Consider the following 12848-nt stretch of genomic DNA (forward strand, 5'->3'; position numbering starts at 1 on the left):
CGTTATATTGGGAATTTTAGAATTATATTGATTAAATAACGAAAAACATTTGTTATTATTAATAATATAAATTTTATGAAATATCTCTTTAAGTCTAATATTCCACAAAATTTTAATTAACTGGATTAGACAATTGTACGCAACTGATATGGAAATACTTCAAATTTTATTGACAGACAGCTTTTTTAGAGTAAGAATTTGGTTTATGTTTTGATTTCTTACACAATTTAATCATAATATAATATTCATTAATAAATATATATTAAATTTAGATTAACAATTTTAAAAACTAATTATTGTTGTGTATTGTGATTGTGCTATGCCAAAACAAATAAATATTCTGTAGAAAGCTGATAAGCTTTCATATAAGATAGATTATTTTGAACAAGAAATAATGGCGGGACGTTTTACTATTAAAGCCCTAAAACTAAAGGTAAGTTTAAAATTTAGAATATATAATTTTGTATTTTAGTGTGTTTCATATTTTCTTATGTATTTTAGTAGTCTTAAAACTAAGTGTATTTACTGTTAATATAATAGTTTGACAAATAGTTGACATTTTAAAAATTCCTCACTTACTAACTGTTCTGATGTTTTGGCAACGCTGTGGGGTTCTGACGTCATAAATCTTTAATGACGTGTAAGCATTTTTATATGAAAAATGCTATACTATGACATGTATAAGTATAAGTGTAACCGATTTATAAAAGGTATAAATTTGTTATAAAAAACTGGATATTATCCACAGAAAACCAGATTCTGAATTTTAACCGAATTTTTGGTGACAGGTTTCAACCTTAATATTTATACGTATGGAATTTCTCAATAATAAAATCATAAAAAATAATATGTGATGTATTCGACCGTGAACTTGATGGAAATTCATTTTTTCTATAAAAAAAACACTGCAACCTTTTGTTTCCAACATTTCTTTAAATTTATTATAATTTATTATCAGTACAGCTGCTTATACAGAGCACCTATATTGAGTGATTTATTTTGAAATGTGAAGAATTTTAAATTTGCCATTAAAAGAATGGCTTGATCTAGAATGTGAAGCACGTACATAGAATCTGTTTTTTTTTATTATTTAAAGCACGTTTGTGTTCTGGAATACGTTTATTAAAAGTTCTACCAGTTTGACCAATGTAAGTAGTTTTTGTGTAGTCTCCACATTTAAATTTGTATACACCACTGTGTAAATGCTTTTCTTCTGGTTTTTGTTTATCTTAATAAAGATTCTGATTAGCCTTGGTCATGCTAATAAAAAGTTCTTAGTGCCCCAAGACTCTACGCACAAGTACCTAGTACACTGATGATGGAATATGGATTCCGAAAACGTTTTGTGATATAGCCCGATAGGGTTTTTAAATTACATACCTTTTATGAAGGATTTTTAATAATTTTTTTTAATACAAAATATTTATAAAATAAGAGAATGGATCATAATCAATTTTTTTCCTTACCAGACCATCCATGACAACGAAATAAGTGCGCCGTGCACATTTTTCTTCTCTTTTCTTCTCCATAATTTTGTAGCGTAGTCTATATAGTGCCATATTTCACAAGATTACTTATGAAATCAAATAATTTTGGTATATGCCAGCGAAAATGTTTGCGCCAAGAATATTTTACCTAATTTTCACCGTGATCCTTTGGAGAATGATGAAACGACTCACAGAGATATACTCCATACCTCTCACCCTTTCAGAATGTTAATAACATGTCACTAAAAACCCATCTTTATTAGTATCTGGATGCGTAGAAATTCCAACCCCTTCAATGTCACTAACTTTCACTTCCTGGGATTAATACGCCTCGCTAAGCTTTACTCCCCAATTGGCCTAATTCTACTCTCTTGTCGTCGAGGAAAGAAGGAAGCGAAGAATTTTAGAACGTTGTAGAGGAAGTGGTATCTCTAAACTTGATTTTCGTGTTCGAATACAAGGCTTAGATTTCAACCTGCACTGCAATTCGATTACATTTCCAGGGAAAATTTGTCATGCCTTTCTTAACACAAAAACATAAGATAAGTAAAGATAATCTAAACTTTTAAATTTTCTATTTAAAACCTTATCCAAAGCAACTTTCTGTATAATAGCTTTATAAACGAAAGTTTTTTACGTTTTATTTACTTTTTCTAGATTTTTTAATTTTTATTTATTATTTTTTGCATCTTATTTGTATACATATACAACTTATATAAACAAATAAATAACAAAAAAAATTATTCAGAATAGATATTTCCCATTCATCAAAGAAAAGTTTTCAAAAACATCGTTTTAATCATCGTCAACATGGTCGGTTTACTCGATGCTTAAAATCAACTGACGAGAAATACTGACATATCGCTCATTTGCGGCAAGAACAACATAATTCAAAATTTGAGGTTTACGAGGTTTTTGTTACACAGTATCAACATTGGTGTTATTTTACTGCTGCTAGAATGACATGTGAATTACCTTCGATAGTGGAAAGAGGGCGAAAGTGTCGTTCTAGCTCCATCCAGTCACCGAACAACATTGATCGGTGACCCTGTAGCGTAGTACTCACATTCCGCTTGCTAAAACAACGTCACAATAAAATATTTTTTTCCGAAACTGATTGAAATATTTTGTTTTGCTTGATTTAAATTTATCGTATTGTCCGAGTATTTATTTCTTTTTAATTTAATTTGCAGCTAAAAATAATCGCAAGTCGATCCCAACGACCATAACAAGTAATGAAAAAGAAAGTGTTGCCAAATCTATTTTTAGATAAAGCTTTCCGAGAAATGACTCTGCATTACTGCATTAGACAAATCCTTCTACAAAGATAAAACTTTGGAATTACTATTCTCTTTAATTTTTAAAAATTACGGATCTTTACTGAAATTACTGTCATTTTTGTATTAAATAAACGGCTGTTCATTTATTTTCAGATACTAACGAATTAGTAAAGGACCCTTGCTATGAACCTGATGTTATTTTACCTAGATGGGAATTTGTTACCAACTACATCATCTTCTGTTTCCTTAATCGATAATTTGTCACCATTGGCGAGCCCGGCAAAGAGACCAAAAAACCGTGAAAGAAAAGAGGAAAACTGAAAAAAAATGTGCTACAGGAATTAGAAATAGGTGGCAGAAAGTACCAATCTCACAGATCTCACAACAGGATGTTAAAGGCGAAGAAAATAAAGTCGTCCTGTAAAGAAAAATGTAAGTTACAATGTACGCTAAATCTCATCCAAGAAAAGAGGGAAGCTATCTTTAACAGCTATTAGCGTTTGGGGTTAATGAGTATCAATGGAATTTTATTTTGAAGAGTATTGAACAAATTTGTCCGAAATACAGATATTCTTGAGAAGAAGACGTTGGACCTTGACGGTATAATAACAATTCTTTTTATTTTCACTTGCCTTGCAAAAAAAATAGAGTATATAGGACCTTCTTTAAAGCAACTTTGGATATAACAGACTGACCCAGTCGCGTTATAAAAAACCAGAAAGAAGCTGCCAATACTCTACCAGAAAAAGATCATTTGGAACGCACAAACATCCTAAAATAGGTAAAAATGTAAAAGCTGATAAAAGAGATCATATCAACTTGATCCCAAAAATCCAAAACCATAATAGTCAGGTTAGCCAGGGCTAACACCTCAAAACATTTTGTAACCGTTTCGAAAGTTATTCGTTTATAATTCGTGCAAACTGTAATTCTTAATAAATGTTTAAAATAATATAATATCCCGCCAAGTACGAAAACATCTAAATGAAAGTCTGGTCCATCGATATTTCGTCCATCAGCAAATTCAAACAGATATGTGTATGTTATGAAATTCGAGTAACCGATGTCCAGGGACGTATCGCGATATTGTTTATTTCACCGACACAAATTTCAAAACCAAATTGATCAAATCGATTTCGTCGTTCTCGATTTATTTAAAAAAATCGGTTGCCTGTAAAGTCGGTTTTACGGGCGAAGATTTTACGTGACAACGTCTTTTTCTCGGTAGAATATTTATTGATATGAATATTATTAAATTGCACAATAGGAACAAGGAATTGAATGAAAATAAGAATTGCACAAATTTTAACTATAGAAATATATTTTGTTTACTAAAACATTGTACATGTAAACTTAAACTTAACTAATTTCTATTTGAGTGATTTTGTTGAGGATAGGACGATGATAGGAGAAATATGAAATGAAAGGAAGTGTTTCTGCTGTAATATGTCTTGCGAAAGTCAAGTCGATGGTTGTTCCTTTTAACGTAGTTGACTTAGAAACGTTTGATACGCAATCAAGATTATACGTACATTTCATGAAATTTAGAAACGAGTTGTCTGACTTTACGTTTTTGTTAAAATCACCACACAGAAGAATCGGTATACTAGAATCAACTTGCACGAACGGTGGCACGTACTGGCTGTTGTGAACGTACGGACCGAGTCCTTGCCATAGTAACATTCCAATGTCTTGCATACTAGCTCCTGGATGAATATATACAGCACCGAGTATAAACTTGAAGCTAGTATTAGCGGTGAAGCAAGTAACTTTAGTCATGCACATGTCACCCTTGGGTTTAATGACACGAGTTGCGTCTGTAATCGCAACTTGGACCAATTGCGCCGTAGATGTCGATGATAATTTACGATAGATCGCCACTCTACCAGCCGCGTTGGTATCTGAGTTAGTTCGATTATTTTCCCCGGATACGCACTCATAATCCTTGATTGGAGTTGGTTCACAAGTGTCGCGCATCCACGTTTCAGTCAATACTAAATAGTCGGATCGTGGTATCACTGTATCTGTTTCAATGTCCGCGGCATGGGCACTTAAACTTTGACAGTTGATGTTCGTTACAATAAGTCGTCCAGTGTCGGCTGCGTCGTCACAGAATTTTACGGCTTGTTTGGTAGTTGTGTCTAGAGTATGTCTACGAAGTCGTATGTATTCATTGCGAATATCTCGAGTAGTCTGTGAGTCGTTTCCATCTCGGCCATGTTTGAAAACCAATGGAGAGTCCTTTTCTGTTATGATGTACAATCCGTCGATACTTGTGACGCAGTTCATGGCTACATATACCAATTGCTGTGGTTGCTTTGAGGAGTACTTGTAAACAATTGTAGTAAACGTCCCACCCTGGGCCTTGTGGATCGTAATTACACAAGCAGGCATGCAAGGAAATTGTTTTCGCTTGCACTTCACTGTTTTCGTCAACGAAATGTTTACCACTTTCTTGTGCACTGGCACCCAATCGACGGATAAGGTGTTTGGTTTGCTGTGCACATGTGGTCGACATTTGATTTTTGCTTTGGTACCCGTATTTTTGTCTTCAAACTGGAACCATAGAGTGGCGATTTCATCTGGTAAAGTTGAAAATTAAAACATTTACTAAAATTGGAATTTGAAATTCTTGCTAAACACAGTTAAATTCTAACTCCGCGCGTGGTGATTGGTCGGTTTAGTTCGTTTGTTTGGTCGCCCTGTTTTGAGAGGTTAGAAGTTATAATTTGTTATTTTTAATGTTTGACTAGCAATACGCGCTGTTTCTTCTCAATCGACTGAATTACGATTGATTGCAGAGTGATTTAAACTAATAATTTACTTAACACTATCAACATTTGTCAATAGTATGACATAACCTATAAACTCAGTTTCTCAACTTTTGTGTCAATCTAACAATTAATCAATCAATCATAGTTTACGATAATGAAATATTAGTGTACAATTATTTACCTTTATTGTTGTAGTTGTTGTAAATGACGAATCTAAGCACTAAAGCACTCCACATTTTCACTACAGACACAGCTGACGATACTTTCAACGATTTTCAACTTTAGCGATTCAACGCGCCTAATTCTCTAGTGCCGCGCGCAGCGGACCGATCATGTTTGAGTGGGAGAGAGAGGCAAGGCATTCGCCGGTCCGGCGGGCCTCTCTCTCGTTCGGTGACTCACTGTAACAGACGTGAGCGGACGTTACACTTTTTCTTAAATGACTCCGAGCCACAACCTAATTTAAGACGTTGTCACGTCAAAAAAAGTTAATAAAAATGTAAAAGGATGTTTATTAAATGTCATATTATATTTTATAACTACATGGATCAAATGAACTAAAACTGAGAGGTGAAGTCATATAAAACATTTTAAATGTATAAAAAAAAATAATGGTCATTCATCGAGATAAAAATATTTTATCTCCTAAGTTAGACCAACAAATACTTTTTCTGAACAACAAAATTTTATTGAAATCGGATCAGTGGTTTTTGAATATTAGCTTGATCAAGCACCGTACCACTAGATTTCTATATATAAAGATACTCATATCATATTATATATATATATATATATATATATATATATATATATATATATATATATATATATATATATATATATATATATATATATATAGATATATATATATATATATATATATATATATATATATATATATATATATATATATATATATATATATATAAATCATATTGAGTTTGGGTGGGTTATATACTAATTTAAATTTTGATATTCTCAATTTTAGGTATTTATAGATCGGGGTGATCTACGTGACCGAATTAATTCCACGATTATTGCGTTACGTTGATAAGCACAAAATCAATTTACTTAAATTACGTACAGTCAACCAATATTTATTTTACTCCATAGGAATTAATATTAACCGCGTTGCTTACATAAATGTCGATGATTTTGTGACTAATTAGAACTAACAAATATTTTATGGCGGTAAATTAAACGAAATTATTGAGCTACATATTCGAACTAATTGCTTTACTTCATTAATTGCGAATAAAAAAATGACAAAGAACAATTAGTACGTTCAACAACTTACCCATCAAATTTGATTGAAAGTTTCAAAATTGTAGATAAAGTGATGAAAATTGTTTGGCTATTGAGAGAACATACGAAATTATCAATATTGATTGACACAGAATTAGATAAAGCATAAGCACATGGTGAAAAACTTATATTAAATACCGAATTGTCTGAAAATGTACCCCAACAGTTTTGGCTTATTCAATGTCAAATCAAAAAAGCAATATATTCTAATAGGATTATACATATATTTTTATATTTAGTATATAATATGAACTGATAATAAAATCAAGAAAAATAATTAAGACCAACAAGAGCCTGTTGTAAGATTTCAAATAATAATTTAATTATTATACTTTTTAAGAAGTGTTAATTTTTTGAATGTTGTGCACACACGTATTGATTGCACCGAATAGAAAACTTTCGAGATTTCCTGTCTTTACTTCTGGTCCATAAAAAACTTCGCTGCTGTCTGGCCATCACGGGAAGAAGTAGTTCATGTCTTACATTTAATTTTGGCATAATTGTTAATATAAATTATTTAACATTGGAATGTAATGATTTATCATTTTGGTATCTACAAATCTGGTTTTTTCGATCTCTAAACTTTATTAGCGTTAATGCCACCAATGTCCATCAGGTAAACACGCATTTCCATCGACCACCGGTAAGTTTTTCTATGAGTCATGAACTCTTTTACCAATTTATTTATTGTAGCCACTGCACCTTTTGTTTCATTATAGTGTAATATAATATTCGGTTTGTAATCTGGTTCTTCTCCACTTTTTTTGTCATTGTTATATTCTGTTGATAAAAGAATAACTGCCACATTTTTCTTTAGGACGTAAGAAACTAAGGTATTAATTCTAAAAAAGCAAAATTGTTAAAAAAGTTTTTCTTATATATTGCTGGAAGTAGTTCCTTTGAAATATAAGGTTAACTTTTCGAAGTGTTTCACACACGGTTATATTTTTATCTTAAATCTTATTGGCTAACTTAATACTGGTAAAAAAGTTATCAGTAGTTATTCCATATCCTGTAAATAAATAGTTTACCAGGTCCATCACTACCCTTTGCCCCTGAACTTTCTCAGACGTGTTTGTTAAAAGTTTAAATATTATAACATTGACTAACTTAATACTGGTAAAAAAGTTATCAGTAGTTATTCCATATCCTGTAAATAAATAGTTTACCAGGTCCATCACTACCCTTTGCCCCTGAACTTACTCAGACGTGTTTGTTAAAAGTTTAAATTTTATAACATTGCATTTTTTTTTCATGAAATAGCTTACCTAAATAAATTTACCTTTTTGATATATATCGAGAGCCATAGTCTGTGGACCGATACGTATCGCCAAGCCTCTAATCCTTCCTCTTGGCCAATTGACCTGGAAATACCTAAAATCGCTACAATACGCTTGTTTAAAAACTAGGCGATTTTCCGTTCAGGCAATTCTACCACAACGGCATTGACAGTAACAATACTCTTAACCATATACAACAGCGACTTTTCTAACCCACATTACACAAATACACTTACTTTACTCTATGCAGACGACACTGCTCTCGTAACAACATCTTGATATGCAGATGCAGTAGATTGTAGTAGATTGTAGGTTTGCTCAAAATCACATTTACCAAGTCAATAGGTGTTGCGTAAGATGGAGAGAAATATCCAACCCAAATAAAACTTAAATGATTCTCTTCAAACACCAAAAACTCATCATTCACAACTGGAGGGCTGATCTGACTGTAACCCGTAACAGCGTGAGGAGAAGAGTCGGTCTACTTAATGCTCTATATGGTAAATTTGAACGGACATACTTACATACACTCATACATACATAACGTACATTAAGCCCGTAATTGAATATGGAACTAACATATGTACCATGTTTAATCATGGCCTTACACAACAACTGCTAGTATTGGAACGGAGAATTTTGCATAGAGTAAACTACAAAGGCCTGGACTACTCATCCGCCCTCATAGATTAACGATAGAACATTCAACCCATTAATAAAAGACCCCAAAAAGTCCAAAATACCGTAAAAACTACCTGGTCATCCTTTGGTAATGTATTTATTAGATTTTCCAAAGAAAAACTTCCCCTCCTCTTCACTAAATTGCTGATCTTTCTGGAGAAAACTTTACCCGCAATAGATAAATAGCTTACTTAGAACTCGGCTACGGAAAGGGAGAGATCGGTTTTCTGTAGTTTTCCAATCCCATTGCACAATTATGCCTATTTTTAGAAAGGTTACAGCCTCAGTTGCATTCACCGTGACTCATATTTTATATTACATTTATTAATACTGTAAATTTCACTCACTCACTTATAATTTATTAATTTACTAATAATTTCTGAAAACGACCGTTTTAGCAAACCCTTTCACCTGCAACCACCCTTGGCACCGACCTCCTCCGCAGGAACAACATACACCAACGCAACCACGAGTGAGACATAACCCAGCGGCCAAGAGCCGACACCACGTCCTGAAGAGGTGTTACACCTAAAACAGGACAACAGAACCAAACAAAAGCAAAGACAAACCGAAATCAAGAAAACAACACAACAATGATGGTCACGCAAGTCAGTCCCTCATGGGCTTTCCTAGAGTCACCTGCACTCTAGGAACTCTGCTCCTTTCACAACTTCCAGACTCTAGGGCTGATTTATTCTACAACTACGATTGGTGTTTTTATTTATTTTATCATGTATAAAGAGCTTGTCTTTTTTAAGGCAACCTATACCGAATTAAAAACTTCAAACAGTCCAGAGCCAAAGCCCTCTGCAGAGCGTATGAGGACACAAAGTGCGGTTTGACCCCTTTCTTCGACGGGACAACATGACGCCCAACAATCTTCACGAACCCATGCCCAGCTACACCAAAGGCAGCACTGATGAATCCATCGTAAAGTCGGTTCGCTATATTTACGCGGGTTTCGGATTAAAAATTTTATTGTAAGTACCCAGTTTTAATTACATGCTCTTTGGGGAAATATCAACTGGTCAAATGAAATGAAAAATAATCCATAACTTTTTTTAATTAAATAATAATGGAAAATCTTTTATATAATTGACAGTATAATAAGGAGAATTACTTCATTAATGGAGTCTAATGTGGCTAATATAAACCTAATAATAATTTTATATTACACTTCACACAGAAAATATGGTCTATGTATATTTGTTCCATGGAGAGAATTTCTAATAAAAAATAAAAAAATTTAACTTGCCAACAAAAATGAAAATCAGTGATTATCATTAAAAATATCATAATCGTCATCATCATCACTGTCATCACCATTAATTGTTATTATGATTGGACTTATTTTGTTTATTTTATTTTCACCAGTCCACCAATCTTCTATTAGTTTCTCGCACTTGAATATACAGTTGCACCACACTTCTGGAGTTACAATTGAAAGTGCCTTTCGCCAAGTTTCCCGAACTGCGTCGTCGCTATAACCGTTAGGCCCAATATGGTTGTCATAATATTGTTTTGCTATTCCCCATATATATTCGATGGGATTAAACTGACAATGATACGGGGCAGACGTAAAACTTGATGACCGTAACTTTTAATAATCTGATCCACATTTCGTGGATATTTGCCAAGCGTAATAATTCTGATTTTAAAATATGTTGTGTAAATGGTATATGTTCCTTTGTCAACCATTCTTTAATTTTATTAACAGTCCAAGAATTCGTTGGACTTTTGTTTAATACTTCAGAATGGTAAGGTGCATTGTATAAAATAATTACGCTGGGCTCACTTAAACCTGGGAGAAGTTTTTCATGTAACCATTTTACAAACATTTCTGTATTCATATTATCGTGATAGTCACTTGATTTTGATTTAGATGAAAATATTAAATCAGCACCTTCTATAAAACCCGATTTCCCTCCTGCATGTAAAATTATGTATCGCTTCCCTTCTCCATCAGTATGTTTGATAGACTTTACGTTATCATCTTGTCATATTCTCTTAGTTGCACCCCTAGAAAATATCCATGTTTCGTCTAAATTAATAAAATTTGCCTTTTTTTCTTTTAATTTAGAATATTTTCTTAGAAAGTTAATTCTTTTATGCACAACAGAACTTCTTTTACAAAGGGCTTTTCTGTTATCCTCCTTTTGAAATTTGAAATCCAAATTATGTATCACTTGCCATAGACTTGTTCTGCAAATTTCGTCAAATTTTCTATTTTTTAATTCCAAGAGAAATGTATTTAAGGTCACATATTCCTTGTTGGCTCGCATTCGATAAATGGTATCACGAATTTCAAATTTTTTTCCATCTGGAATATCTTTCGTTTTCAATGATAGGCTAGTTTTTCGGTGATCTTCTTTCGGCCGTTCATTATTGCGATTTTGTAATACTCCTCTTAGTTTGGTTTCACTAATTCCTAGAGCATCACATACGCGTTCTTGAACAGACATTACCGATTTTAAAGGACCGCCATTTTCTTTTTCATCCGTAAAATACTTATGTACACTACAAATTAGACTATCTACATCTAACACACGTCTAGGCATTTTTAAATATTTTCACCAAACATACAATGTCAACACTGGCAAAGAATCAATTTAACTGCAATATTGTAACAAATTTAGACCTACCCTAATGTTATTTTAATGTATTTTAAAATATGACCATTAATGCAGTTTTTACCTAATTTTCTGGGAAGTTATTTACTGCAACTGGTTATCAATGAGTCATTAGCATAATTTTGTTAATTCGAAACCCGCGTAAATATAGCGAACCGACTATATGATGGATTTAAGAACACAGCGGGGAGCACCATCGGATGTTAGAGTGCTAATTCTAACATTTCGCCATCCAGACCTTCTGCAGACCTGATGCCTTCAGTGTACCAGATATCTTTGAAGTGCCAGGATTCTTCATAGTTGGAAGCCTCAGAAACTACGGAAATCCCCGGAGTAGGCCCAGTCACTGCTTCCTTACAAAGATCTGGTTCGAGTCACCACGTAGGCCCAGGTTCACTTGACTACGAAATACCACGGGATATAGCAGATGGAAACGGGATGGCTGAGAAAAAGGCGACACCCGCCAAAGAAGAATAATCCATAGCCAAAGATGGATTTTGCAGAGGATTCTTCACCTACAACGATCGAAGTCCTATGCAGATCGTACGAGGACACAAACGCGGTTCGACCTCTTTCTCCGAAGAGACGAACCATTAGCCAATCCTCAAAATGTTTACATCTTACTTGCCCGGCTTATGCTTCAGGTAAATTCGAAAAGAAGACTAGCCTCGGAATAGCACCAACTACTTTTCTACGCAAGTATTAAAATGAATTTAAAGATTTCTTGCAATTCGATATAAAAATATCAGATAGATGATACTATAGGACGACATTAAGTTGAATCTTGGCTCCATAATACATCTATTGGCTTCTTAGAAGCATGTCAGGATCCCAAACTAATAAGCAAACCAATAAATACTTCCAGTTCTCCTTGCACAAAAAAAAGCATTCCCATTTTTTGCATAAAATGATTCGGTTTTTCTATGTATCTCCAATAAAATCACATTTATAATATTTTGCAAAACAATGATTTAAAAGCTTCACTTATAGTGAAAAATTGAGAACTATATTTAGTTTATCCTTTTGAAACATTTTGTATATAACATTTTCTTCTGCTAATCCTAATTAAGTGGAAGTTTTGTTCACACAACACCATCTTTAGATGTATAAGTTGGATTTTCAGTATAATTTACTGATAGATTACTGATTTTACCATCACTATCTTGCAACACTTCATCTACCTCATCCATTTCTGTCACTGCATCAGTCTCGATGATATCACTTGAATTATCTTCTAATACAAAATCATTAGAATAACTATCATAAGCCTATGTTTCTAATAACACTAATAGTTCTTCATCAGTTACATTTACTGGATTTCAACACTTTGGTTTTTCACTCATTATTATAAGGTACGTACTCGACAATCACTACAAACAAAAATAAACATACTAGAGCTAATACTCTACTG

The sequence above is a fragment of the Diabrotica undecimpunctata genome, chromosome 2 (assembly GCF_040954645.1).
Source record: "Diabrotica undecimpunctata isolate CICGRU chromosome 2, icDiaUnde3, whole genome shotgun sequence".
NCBI classification, from domain to species: domain Eukaryota; kingdom Metazoa; phylum Arthropoda; class Insecta; order Coleoptera; family Chrysomelidae; genus Diabrotica; species Diabrotica undecimpunctata.